The 11473-nt window shown below is 39.6% G+C and overlaps 1 protein-coding gene across 10 annotated transcripts in view; it reads left to right on the top strand.

The window, feature by feature from the left end:
* The first annotated feature begins 1817 nt into the window (after window positions 1-1817).
* Window positions 1818-11473, top strand: part of nrxn3a (neurexin 3a) — a 188885-nt gene continuing 179229 nt past the window's right edge. For 6 of the 10 annotated variants that reach the window (XR_012597206.1, XR_012597205.1, XM_074659992.1 and 3 more), the window contains exon 1: window positions 1818-2152. The gene's annotated coding sequence lies outside the window, so the exon portion shown is untranslated. The remainder of the gene's footprint in view (window positions 2153-11473) is intronic. The other 4 variants (XM_074659993.1, XM_074659995.1, XM_074659996.1 and 1 more) reach the window with 1 other exon arrangement.

Raw genomic sequence — 11473 nt, 5'->3', positions numbered from 1 at the left:
CGAAACTTGGAAACTGCAGGAAATGTCCACAAGAGCACCTGGAACACACCCTGAAAGTTTAATTCAACTCATCCATAAGGGGGTGCTACAAATGCAAAAAAAATGGGCGTGGCATAACACAGCCTATAAATCAGAAACTGTTTGTCCTGTCATTACAAAACTCACTGGATATGCTTTAATTTTGGCAATTAAGCTGTTGAACCCGAAATGGCTGCTTGAGGCAATATTTTTCCCCTCTATTTATTTCCCCAAACTTATTTATTCATGTATTATTTTCTTTATAGATTTCTTTGTTCAATTATTTCTGCATTTCTTCTTCATTATGCAAATGAGGAGGCTGTCCATCAAAGTGAGTCATGGGGTTTTGGTTTTGGCCTATTGGATGATCATCAACATCAGAGTGCATACACCAGGCTCACTGCAGAAATGCTAATCTCACATAGCCAGACCCATCTCCACACTTGGTTTTAGTGCTGTGTGCCAGTGCTGGAGACAGAAATGGCTACCTCATTGGTCAGAGGATTGCTAGAGAACTGAGGTGCTTAGGCATAGATATAGAAAAGTAGACACCGTGTGTGTGTTCAAGATCCTCTAGCAAACCAATATGATGTGTCTGCAGACAATTGTCCACAAGACTGACTGAAACTCGATTAATTCTGAACCGATTTTCATGAAATTTGGTTTGTTATAATTGTGAAAAATTGATACTGGTTACTTACTGGAATTAAATTCAGTTACCAAAACATTAACTTCTGAATAGCCACAACTTCCTCTGGGACATGCAGATCTATGAATAGGTAACATCAAGCATTAATCAGTTAGTCCAAGACAGGAAACTACTTTGACTCTTACCTGGTTGCTCTGGAGCCCAATTATTTCATGTTAACATATGACTGCAAATTGGTGTCAAACACTTGACTCACTGCATTGTATGTGGTATTGTATTATTATATTATAATATGTTATATTATAGCATTGTATTATATAACAGTGTATTATAGTATTGTATTGTATTGTATTGTATTGTATTGAATTGTATGTGTCTAAAGTGAATTAATTAAGATGAAAATGAAAATTGAGATTTACAATATTTGTGACATTGTTTGTGAGTCTGCAGAAGTGGATTTAACTTATCATGTGTGTCTCGGGGTGAACGGATGAACTGACTGGATGTTCTTCTCTTAACTGGTGTCTGATAAACAAAAATAGACTGGTTAATTTTATTAATGAACTGATTTAATTATAAATACAATAACAAGGAACCAGGTATCTTCATAACAATATAATAGTTATAAAAAACTAAATTTTTGGAAAAACTCACAAAAGCTGAAATTCTAAATAATTTACACTTGATTTTGCCTCGTCATGTTTTGGCCTAGAGCTGATTAGTTGATCCCATGGCACACTTTGAATGACAGCCACTCATTTGCATAATGAAGAACAAATGCTTAAAGAAATGTATAAAGTTTGAGGAAATAAATAGGGGGGAAAGATGCAAAGGGAAAATAATACAGAAATAATGGATGCAGAAATAAATACATACATTTAAAAACGAATAAATAATTGTAAAGATAAATTTAAAATAAATAAATGCAAAAATAAATACATTTAAAAAAAATAATGCAAACAAATAAAAGGAAAAATTTAATGGGAAAGTAAATAAACAGAGAAATTAAATAAAAAAGGTAAAAAAAAAAGCATTCCTCTTTTAGGAGTGGTGATCATGAAGGCCGTCTTCCGATTGGGGGGTGGGGTGAGGGGGGTCTGTACGCCTTTAAATGGCGCGTGTGCTGAGTAGAGGGCGGACCCGAGTGGCGCGCGTGTGCGCGTTTGTGTGCGTGCGTGCGTGCGTGCACCTCTCTTGCCTGCAGCCGCTGCAAGTCTCACCGAGCTAACAGCGGCTTTTGTGCGTATGATGCACCGTGGTGGACGCACCTGTGAGGAGCAGAAAACCAGCCCGGTATACAGCCAGCCCAGCCCGGTTACCGGTCACCGCCTGGTGCTCACCGCCGCTCCGCCGCTCTGCCGCTCCAGCAGCCGGAACACTGCTGCTTTGAACGGGATCCTGGATGTTTGTTCAAACTACGGCTCTGTGGAGTTTACCATCTGGATTTTATGACTTGGATACTGGTCGGTGATGTGTTGAACTAAGGTCAGTAGTAGCGTCGTCTGTTCACCCCCCAACCTGTTCATGTAACGCTCAGCATCATGTAGTGAAACAGTGAAACAGGAGCAGCTGCCAGAGGGATGGAGATGGAGTTTCCACTGCTGGCGCACACACACAGGTAGCGCGCAACTTGACCACTTTTTACACGACTTTTTCCAGTTTGTGCGCACCGGAGCGGTGAAACATGGAGAGACCTGGAGCAGGTGTGAGTCTCCTTGAAGAAACGTTTCAACGTTTGTGGGAATCAAAATGGGAATTTCTGCCATGTTGGCCTCTGAATTCCCCCGGTGGAGCAGAGAGGCACCGTGACAGGCGGGTGTAGAATTACGCGTCCTGAGGCCATGTTTACTATATCAATTTTATTTGTATTTTATTATTGGATCTTATTATAAATTCGACACCATGCGTCGTTTAAACCAGGCGTGTGTGTTTATGACATAGGACGGAGCATCCTTCATAATAAAAACAGACTAAAACGCACGACTTCCACACATTTCCTTCACCTTGTTTTTTCTAGGATGATGAATAATAAATATCACGGACGCCAGGTGTCCGGTGTCCACGCATTGTTCTCGTCTGCAGCTTCATGTTAAAATGTCAAACAAAATGACACAATGACACGCACATCCCCTCTCCGCCCAGCGCGCACTGCTAGAACGCGCTCTTTAAATATAGATGCATATTTGGATGTAATTGGAGCAGCAGACATGCAGTTTGATACATGACCTTCTTGTGTTAACGGAGATGGACAGACAGACAGACAGCACGCAGCAGCAGCAGCAGGCTGCACACTTCCTCGCCATGTCGACTAATAAGCATCACATTCCTCCATTATCCCCTCTTCTTCTTCCTCTCTTGAGGCTCCAGCTGCTGCTTTTGCGCACATTTACAACATGGAATCAAACGGATGTCACAATGTTTTTGCATATCTATGAAACTACAAGGTCTAAAAAATTGAACATGATCTCTAATTAAGATCCACTCGACATAAATTAAACCAATCCGTTAGTTAGATGTTTAAAAAGGTGACGTTAAAATGATTGTGTGGGAGAAAAACAAAAAACAAAATCTAATTTGAGTGAAATGATGATTGTGGATTGTTTCAGTTCCCTGGTGGATCAAATGGCGTCCGCAGGGAGGAACTGCTGGTTGTGGATCAGCTGCAATCTGCCGCACGTTGAAAGAGCCAGTCTGGGCCTGTTGGAGATCAGGCTCAAGTCCATTTACAGACAGGACCTGTCATTCAAATCTGCCTTTTTTTCGTTTGTCATTTACATCGCAATGAATGCGGGATGTCCCATAATATCCCCCATAATAAACAGAAGATGTGGCCATTTTCATTGCAGGAAAAAGATGAGGCCTTATGCAGTGCGCCATAGAAATCCCTCTCTAGCTGCCAGTGAATCAGCAGCCAGGTGTCCATGCAGGCCTCCGTCTGCTGCCTTTCTAACTAACGCCTTTTACTGGGATACCTGCACACACCAGTCTGAACAACAGCAGCACCAGTCTGAACAACAGCAGCTCCAGTCTGACCTGGTCCAGACTATAAAGTGGTGCCAATTCACCAAAAAAAAAAATTCTATATGTTTTAATTCATCGCAGTTAATAGGATTAGATGATTTCATGATCAGGCTTCTTCTTCTAAAACGTCTCTGTAATGGGCGTGACCCGCCCAGAGAATGCGTCTCTTCTCCTCTCAAAGGGCCTCAAACGGGCTTCATCATCATCATCTCCTGCTGCTAAACTGTCAACACAATCATTTCACACCGAACACACTTGTGTCATTTATGTTTAAATCATACGTTTGGAGAAAGAAAAATAATTTCTCCTTTTGGTACGATTAATGTTTATTTTTTTTACACTCCTTAAAAAAAAAATGCTGGATTGCTGAGATTTATAATATAATAATAATAATAGATGCAATATGATTGTAAATGTGTGATCACTACTGACAACTATTCAGCTATCAATATTCTATTTATAAGCAAAATTCTTCTACTGTAAATCTTCAGTGAGCGTAATAATGTCGCATGCATGGACGGTGCGTATTTTCTGCAACAAAAAAAAAAAAAATGAAACCGCCTCTGGATTTAATTTTCCTTCTCGTTTTCTCCCCCTCTGTCTGAGGCTGGGTGTTGGTGGTGTTGGTGGTGGTGTGTTCGGGTATAGGATGGAGGCTGTTTTGGGTAATTTGGCTGTCCTGCTTTTTTGTTCTGGTTGGCAGCCGATTAACTGCGCTGACAAATCAGGCGCAAAAAGCCAAGGGCTCTCAAGGTAACACTAATCCCTCTGGGCGGGGACAGACAAATATTACGCAGGCTTTTACACAATGCTCTTTTCTTTACTTTGCTCATTTTTCTGCGTTCAGAAGGTTTCTCGCCTGCCGACTATTTCGTTGTTTTTTTTTATAAAAAGGTGCAATAAAGTGTGACATAAATACTCCATATCGAAAATATCTGCTGTGCCATCTTTAAGGCCTGTAGACATCCTTTCAAATAAGCTGTCCAAATATACATGAAATAGAAATGGAAACGATTCTCCCTTTTTGTTGCAATTATTTCAGATTTATCCAGGCCTTAAAAACGCACAGGCATATACTATAATAATAATATATAATATATACCGTTTAATTTATGCTGATGGATCAATTAATGTGAAAAAGCAAGATGATTTAAATATTTAAAAAAACAAATCGGTCATAAAGAATAAAAAAAAAAAGTCGATCAGCCCGATGAGAGAGAGGGAGTGTGATGTTATATAAACTGCTGGTATTTGTGGGTGTGTTCGCTGTGTGTAGCGATGTGTGTGTAGCTGATGAAGAGGTGTGTGTCCATGCTTTGGTTTATTGGCTGGCATGCAGTAGATTTAGTGTGTCTGCAGTCATTATGTGTGCATGTGTCAGTGTGGCGTGTATCATTTAATGGTGTGTGTGTGTGTGTGTGATGTGTATTCTGGCGCTGGTAAGGTGGTGTGTGTATACGCAGACGTTTGTATGGTGCAGGCGCTGTGTGTGAGCGTGTGTGTGTGCAGCCGTTTGTGGGGTGCTCTCTAACTGGGTGATGTAATGCCGTGAAGGGTGCTGCAGCAGAACCACAGAGCCCAGAGAAGGCGTGTCTTGCCTGCAGAGTAGCTGGATAACAACACGGTGCCCATGCTGCACCCGAAACCAAACCACAAACACACACACACCCTCCATCCCTCCATCCCTCACATCCTCCCATCTAACCATTTTACATTTACCTGCCTTTTACTAGTCTCTTTTTTTATTTCTGTCTGTTTAAAACGAGACGTGGTGGTAAATACAAACTGATTTACCAATATTAATAATCATTCTGCAAAGGATAATTCCCCATATTAAGATTTTACATTACATTTTCATTTGAAAAATTGGTCTCTGCATTAGTGTCCTTTTGCTGATGAATGCCATCTCGTCTGTTAAAATCTAGTCAGGTGTTTTTGTCCGGATTAACCACATGGTTTTATAGAGTTCTTTTAGGGTATAGGCTGACATGATGGATGATATCAATTTGTACTGTCAGAGATTTCGCTTAAACATCGTGGTATTTAGCCCTTAAAATATCTGGGTTTCACGAGGGCCATCGTAGGCATTGTTGCAATGTTAGTCTGTTATTAATCCATAAAGTCTCATTAGCTTCTCCAGAGCCTTTTTCCTATGGAACAATATATTGATAAAGTGATAGAAAATTGACTCATGATTGAGAGCCCTATAGCTCCTCCTTTCAGACAGACAGACAGACAGACAGGAGCTTTAAGATGGTGGCTGAATGCTCTTCTGTACATGTAGAAAGGTTTGTGGCTGATTTGGACGTGCAACGTGACGAAGAGAGCAGAGGAAGAGCGGTGTGTCGGGTGTGTTTCGTACGATGCATGAGTGGGAGTAGATGAGGTGGAACATCACTCATCCATCCCTCTGCTGTCTCTCTCTCCTGCTCCTCCTCCTCCCCTTCCCACTGTCATGTTGCATATCGTGGTCAAATGTACCACTGCAGCAGCAGAAGACAGGCAAAAGAAAATGGCACCTCCTAAAAATCTATTGTGAGATGTCAACGGTGTACTGCGTTGGGTGTCTGTTTCGGAGGGCCTCACACTGAGCGATACGAGCAAATCGTGGGGGAAAAAAAAAAAAAATGTGCAGCCCGTCCTTTTGAGATATCATCTGCAAAGCTGTGGAGGACATTTTGTCACTGTGTGTCTGGACGGCGTTACTGCATGTGTGTGTTTTTGTGTGTGTGACGAGTGTGTGATCAGGGCACCTGCTGTAAAATTACTGGCAAGTGGCATCCATTTAAAGGCAATGGGCCTACCGGTGGGCTGCTTTTATTTGCATTTACACACACACACACACACGCACACGCACACACACACACACACACACACACACACACACACACACACACACACACACACACACGCTCTCCGTCCCAGTCCGTGTGCTTGTTAATAGGATCCAGAGTGCTGCTGCCTTTTGTCAGTGTGTGTATGTGGACTCGTCCCTGTGGGGTTTGTCAATGGAGCCTTTCACAGAGAACAATGATCCATGTCGTTTAGCCTTTTAACCCCTGACGCTCCCCGCACTGCAACAAAAGACACGCGCACACACACACACAGACACACACGAAAACACACATTGAGAATGATGCCAGAACTAGTCTGCGTTTGTAAACACGAGTGCAGTATTTATGTATTTATACTCTTAAGTGTGAATGCCGAGGACAAGAAGTGGTGTGTGTGCCAAGGCAGTGATTCATATCTGATTAGCGGACACATAATATTTAATGCTAGTACTGCAGACACACCAATAAGTAAAAAAAAAAAACTTTCCTTTGTAATTTGTGAAAAATATTATATTATATAATTATATGATTTTAGGAAGGACAGTCAGTTCAGATTTAATATAGCTGGGCTGTTATGAGTTTTTAAAGGCCAATGCTTATTTTTTTAATCTGGTATTTTGTGCTGATCGTTCAGCACTTCTGACTTTACAATTAAGCATAGTTGTAAGATGGAAAATATATTTAAAAAAAAAAGTCAAATAGAATATGAAGCTCTTTTGAATAATAACTAATTGAACTGTGTTGTATTTGCTGTTTACAAATATTTTCAGTGGTTGGCAGAATAAAAATGTTATGTTTGGAAATAAACACTAACCCTGATTTTAGATATTTTACAGATAAGGGGAATGTAAAGTGGTCATTATTGAATTAAGTGACACTAAATGAATAAAATATAAAAACACTAGGGCTGTTCTCGACCTGTGATTTTGTCGACTAATCAATTAGTTGATTTAATCAATTCTCCACAAAGAATCACACAAAAGCACCACTTTAAATCTGCTGTTACGAAAGATGTGCTCATAAATTTCAAATAAATAAATATTCATGAAAAAAGCAAAAAAAAAAAAAAATCTCTGAAGAAATCTTAGGCGACCAAGATGAAAACAACCGATTAGTCGACTAATCGAGTAAGAGGCGACAATGGGCCTCACGCAGGAAGACATATACCAACAAATTTCCTCTTATTTTTGTTCGTATCCACGATTTGTTCTTATTTTGTTAGTACTCATTGATTTCTGGGATTCACTAATCTTTTCTTATTTTTGTTCTTCTCTTTGGTAAGAGAACATTTGACGAGTGGTCGAGAGCACTCTTACCAAGATGAGAAAAAAACATCTAGTTTTCACCGTCCGCTAATTGTTTGTCCAACGCAAGGAAAATTAAGTTTTAAATTTGAGGAACATAAAAAAACACATGAATATTTTATAATATAATCAAATTTAGATTATTATATGTTTTAGAGTAATTATAATGATTAGATTATTAAATGCTAAATAAATACTATTGGTCCGTTGATCCCAATTCAGACTATGAAAACTCCTTGGATGATGTTACGTGGCTTACACACTGCTCTTTTATACTTCTTGATTTCCCTGTAACACCGTGGAAAATTCACATTTATTATATCATATTATCTTAAATCATAGTCGTCTACTTACAGCATTTTTTTCTCTATAATTCTTGGGCATGTTCCAGAGCATTTGCACACGGCAAAACACCTACCCTTAAAGTGTTTAGGTGGCGTTACCAATGCTAATACCGGCCCTTATATAGTGTTAAGGGGGTGTTACCTATGCTAATGCCTTCCCTTATATAGTGTTAAGCATAGGTGTCACCTATGCTAGTACCTTCCCTTACATAGTGTTTAGGGGCGTTACCTATGCCAACACCTGCCCTTCTACAGTATAGTATTTAGGGGCGTTACTTACGCTAATACCTGCTCTTATATAGTTTTTAGGGGGCGTCACCTATGCTAATACCTTACCTTAAATAGTGTCTAGGGGCCATTATCTACACTAATACATGCCCTTATACATTGTTTAGGGGCTATTATCTATGCTAATACCTGTCCTTATATAGTGTTTAGGGGGCGTTACCTATACTAACACCTGCCCTTATATAGCGTTTAGGGGGGTGTTACCATATGCTATTAATGAACATCAGTCACACACCTCCATTTTCTTACGGTTACGGTTGGTGCATCTGGAATTGACTTCTCTTATTTTTTTTTTCTTAATAGAAAATTAAGAGAAAATATTAGAGAGAATTAAGAGAATGTTGCTGCATGAGGCCCAATGAATCTAAAGACATGTTTGTTTTCCTTAGTGGTTGATGACTCCTTATGTCAGTGTTGCTAAGGAACTATCCGAAACATATTGCCATTTTTGATAATGCTTACAAAAAGAGTCTGTGAAATTTAAGTTTTAACAGGTGAATATTTAGGCCTGTTGCAATTATAACGTGATCGCCTGATTGTGATTATTTGAGCGGACAGTGATAATTTCGTACAATCGTTAGATTCCACAATCAAGGGAATTTAAAGCCAAAGTTAGAAATGTTGCAACAAATAGGAAGTGAATTAGGTGCATTTCCATCAGTTGGGTAAATAAATGTCTCCATGAGCACAAGCTTCCAATGTCAGGAAAAAATCGTGGGAAAAAGAAGCTTTGCTGTCTTGACCTTACCTCTATTGGGCAGGTTCTGTTCTTCTCTTCTCGTAACGTTACCACTTTGGATGACGTTTTCTGTGCTTGGTCCTGATTTGCAGAAGTCCGTTTTACACTGCTGGAATTACAGCTAATAGAACACGATAAGAAAATTGATTGGTATTTATCACAGATAATATTCAATCAATAAGATTAATTTTACTTTGATTTCCACATATTCTTCATTATGGGACAGAGTCGGACCTAAATGCAGGTCTTGAGTATAACATATACATCTGCTGCATCAAGTTTAAACTTTAAGAGCTGTAGAATGTGCAGTCGTCATGTTAGAAATAAGAGTGCATAATGAGCAGTAAAACAAATATATAAACTTCCGCCAGCATTCCCCTCTTGCCTTATTTGCAGCAACAGTATTACTTTTTGCTGTAATATTTATGCTGTAAGAGTGAGAGAGACAGAGGGGGACTTGAAACAACCCCTTTAACAGAGCCTGATGAAGACACCCTGGCTTAACAAAGACAGTTGACCAGGGCTTGAGGCTTCGTCGAGCCAGCTCAGGGGAGAAAGCCTGGCTTTATCCAACTTGGTCCGTGGTACAGCCCTCATATCATGACAGAGAGTTCCCATTGAGGGGTCTCTTGATTTCTAGCAGGGAGTCTCACCTATGGGTGCAGCAGTGCGTTTAACAGCTCTGGGAAAAGTGATGTCATTTACAGACCGTTCTTTGCTGCTTTTGGAATCGTAACAAACGGCTGATCTATCATGTAATATTCACTACATCATTATTTACTCGACAAACACATTTCCATCGCCTATTTGTGGGATAAACTCTATAATAATATTCTGAGAACAAACTCAGAATTTACGAGATTATAAAGTTGTAAATCTATGAGAAAAACACTCGGATGAAGAATTCAAAACCGTGGTAATGAAAAATAAATATTGTAGACTCTCCATCCATCCACAATGGCCCTAATACTTTGTAAAAACAGTAAAAAAAAAATTGTGTTTTTGTTGAATTTTATTATATCCAAGCAGCTTTTCTAATTAGCTATTTAAAATAAACGTATGTGCAGCAGAGCGAAAGGTTTATTTGCACAATCCAGTCTCCTGGGAAGGCGTATAAATAACAAGACATTTTATGACATTTTGCGTGTCGTTGGGACGCATTTTAACCTTTTCTCGGGTCATTTATCCGCCATGCAAGAAAACGACTGTAAAGTCTGCAGTTAGGTTCAGGCAACAAAACCACTTAGTTAGGTTTAGGTGACACATCATGGTTGGGCTTGAAATAAGTATGTAAACTAAAATACTAAAATACGTATGGAAACAATGCAACATTAGTTCGGAAAACATGCCAAAGATGTCACGAAAAAACTCGTCACAAACGTAACTAACGTAACTAACGTAACTAACGTAGCTAACATAGCTAACGAAACAAGGCTGCGGTCTCCAGGTTAATAGTGGCGTGTTTATTGGACCCGTCCACCTCGCCTCCCCCCCACCATAAGCAGTCTTTCTCACTTTTTATTCTACGTCACTAGCTCTGAGCGGAGCATATTCCTGCTGATGACATGACAAAAGCAAGAAAGGCATTCTTATTGCACACTAAATGCCTTGCGCATAATTGTGGCATTCATGCACCTTTTTTGTGCAAATGAGCTGATTTGCAGCAGGCTTATATTAGAGACAGGCCTGTATGTCTCATTCACTCTGTTCGATGAGTTTATTTAGCCATATTTTAGCATTAAGCTTACTTTTCTGATCTGCTCCCATTTGCCATATAACATTTTTGTTATTTCATTATGCTGTTAATTCAAGCTTGACACTTCCTGTATCTGTTTCAAATTAAAAGCCCTTTGGCATTTTGTTGGACAAAACGTCTTCATTTCCTAACAAGGCTTTTATTGTGAAACATTTGCAGGAACATGTTGTGGGAAAAATTCCCTGACTTGCACAGTTCTCATACGGTACCTCAGATGTAGCTGCGACCATCTTGTGGCATTTGTACGTTACTACAGAATACAGTTTGTCTGGAGCATTAACACACTCACACCCAGGGACTGAAATAGGACAATAACCCTTTAGAAGCATAATCCAGAACAATAAAGTGCTGAAAATAGCACGATTATATTGTTGAATTTATTAGATTAAAGTGAAATATTCATTATGCTTAGTTGGCTTGCACATTATATAGGCACCAGGGGCCAGATGTATGAATAATGTGTACACACAAAAACCATGCGTACGCCTTCTCCCACACATGAGCTGGTATTTCTAGAGGA

This window comes from Sebastes fasciatus, chromosome 15 (genome assembly GCF_043250625.1).
Source record: "Sebastes fasciatus isolate fSebFas1 chromosome 15, fSebFas1.pri, whole genome shotgun sequence".
Classification (NCBI taxonomy): Eukaryota; Metazoa; Chordata; class Actinopteri; order Perciformes; family Sebastidae; genus Sebastes; species Sebastes fasciatus.
This window is presented reverse-complemented; position numbering and strand designations above follow the sequence as displayed.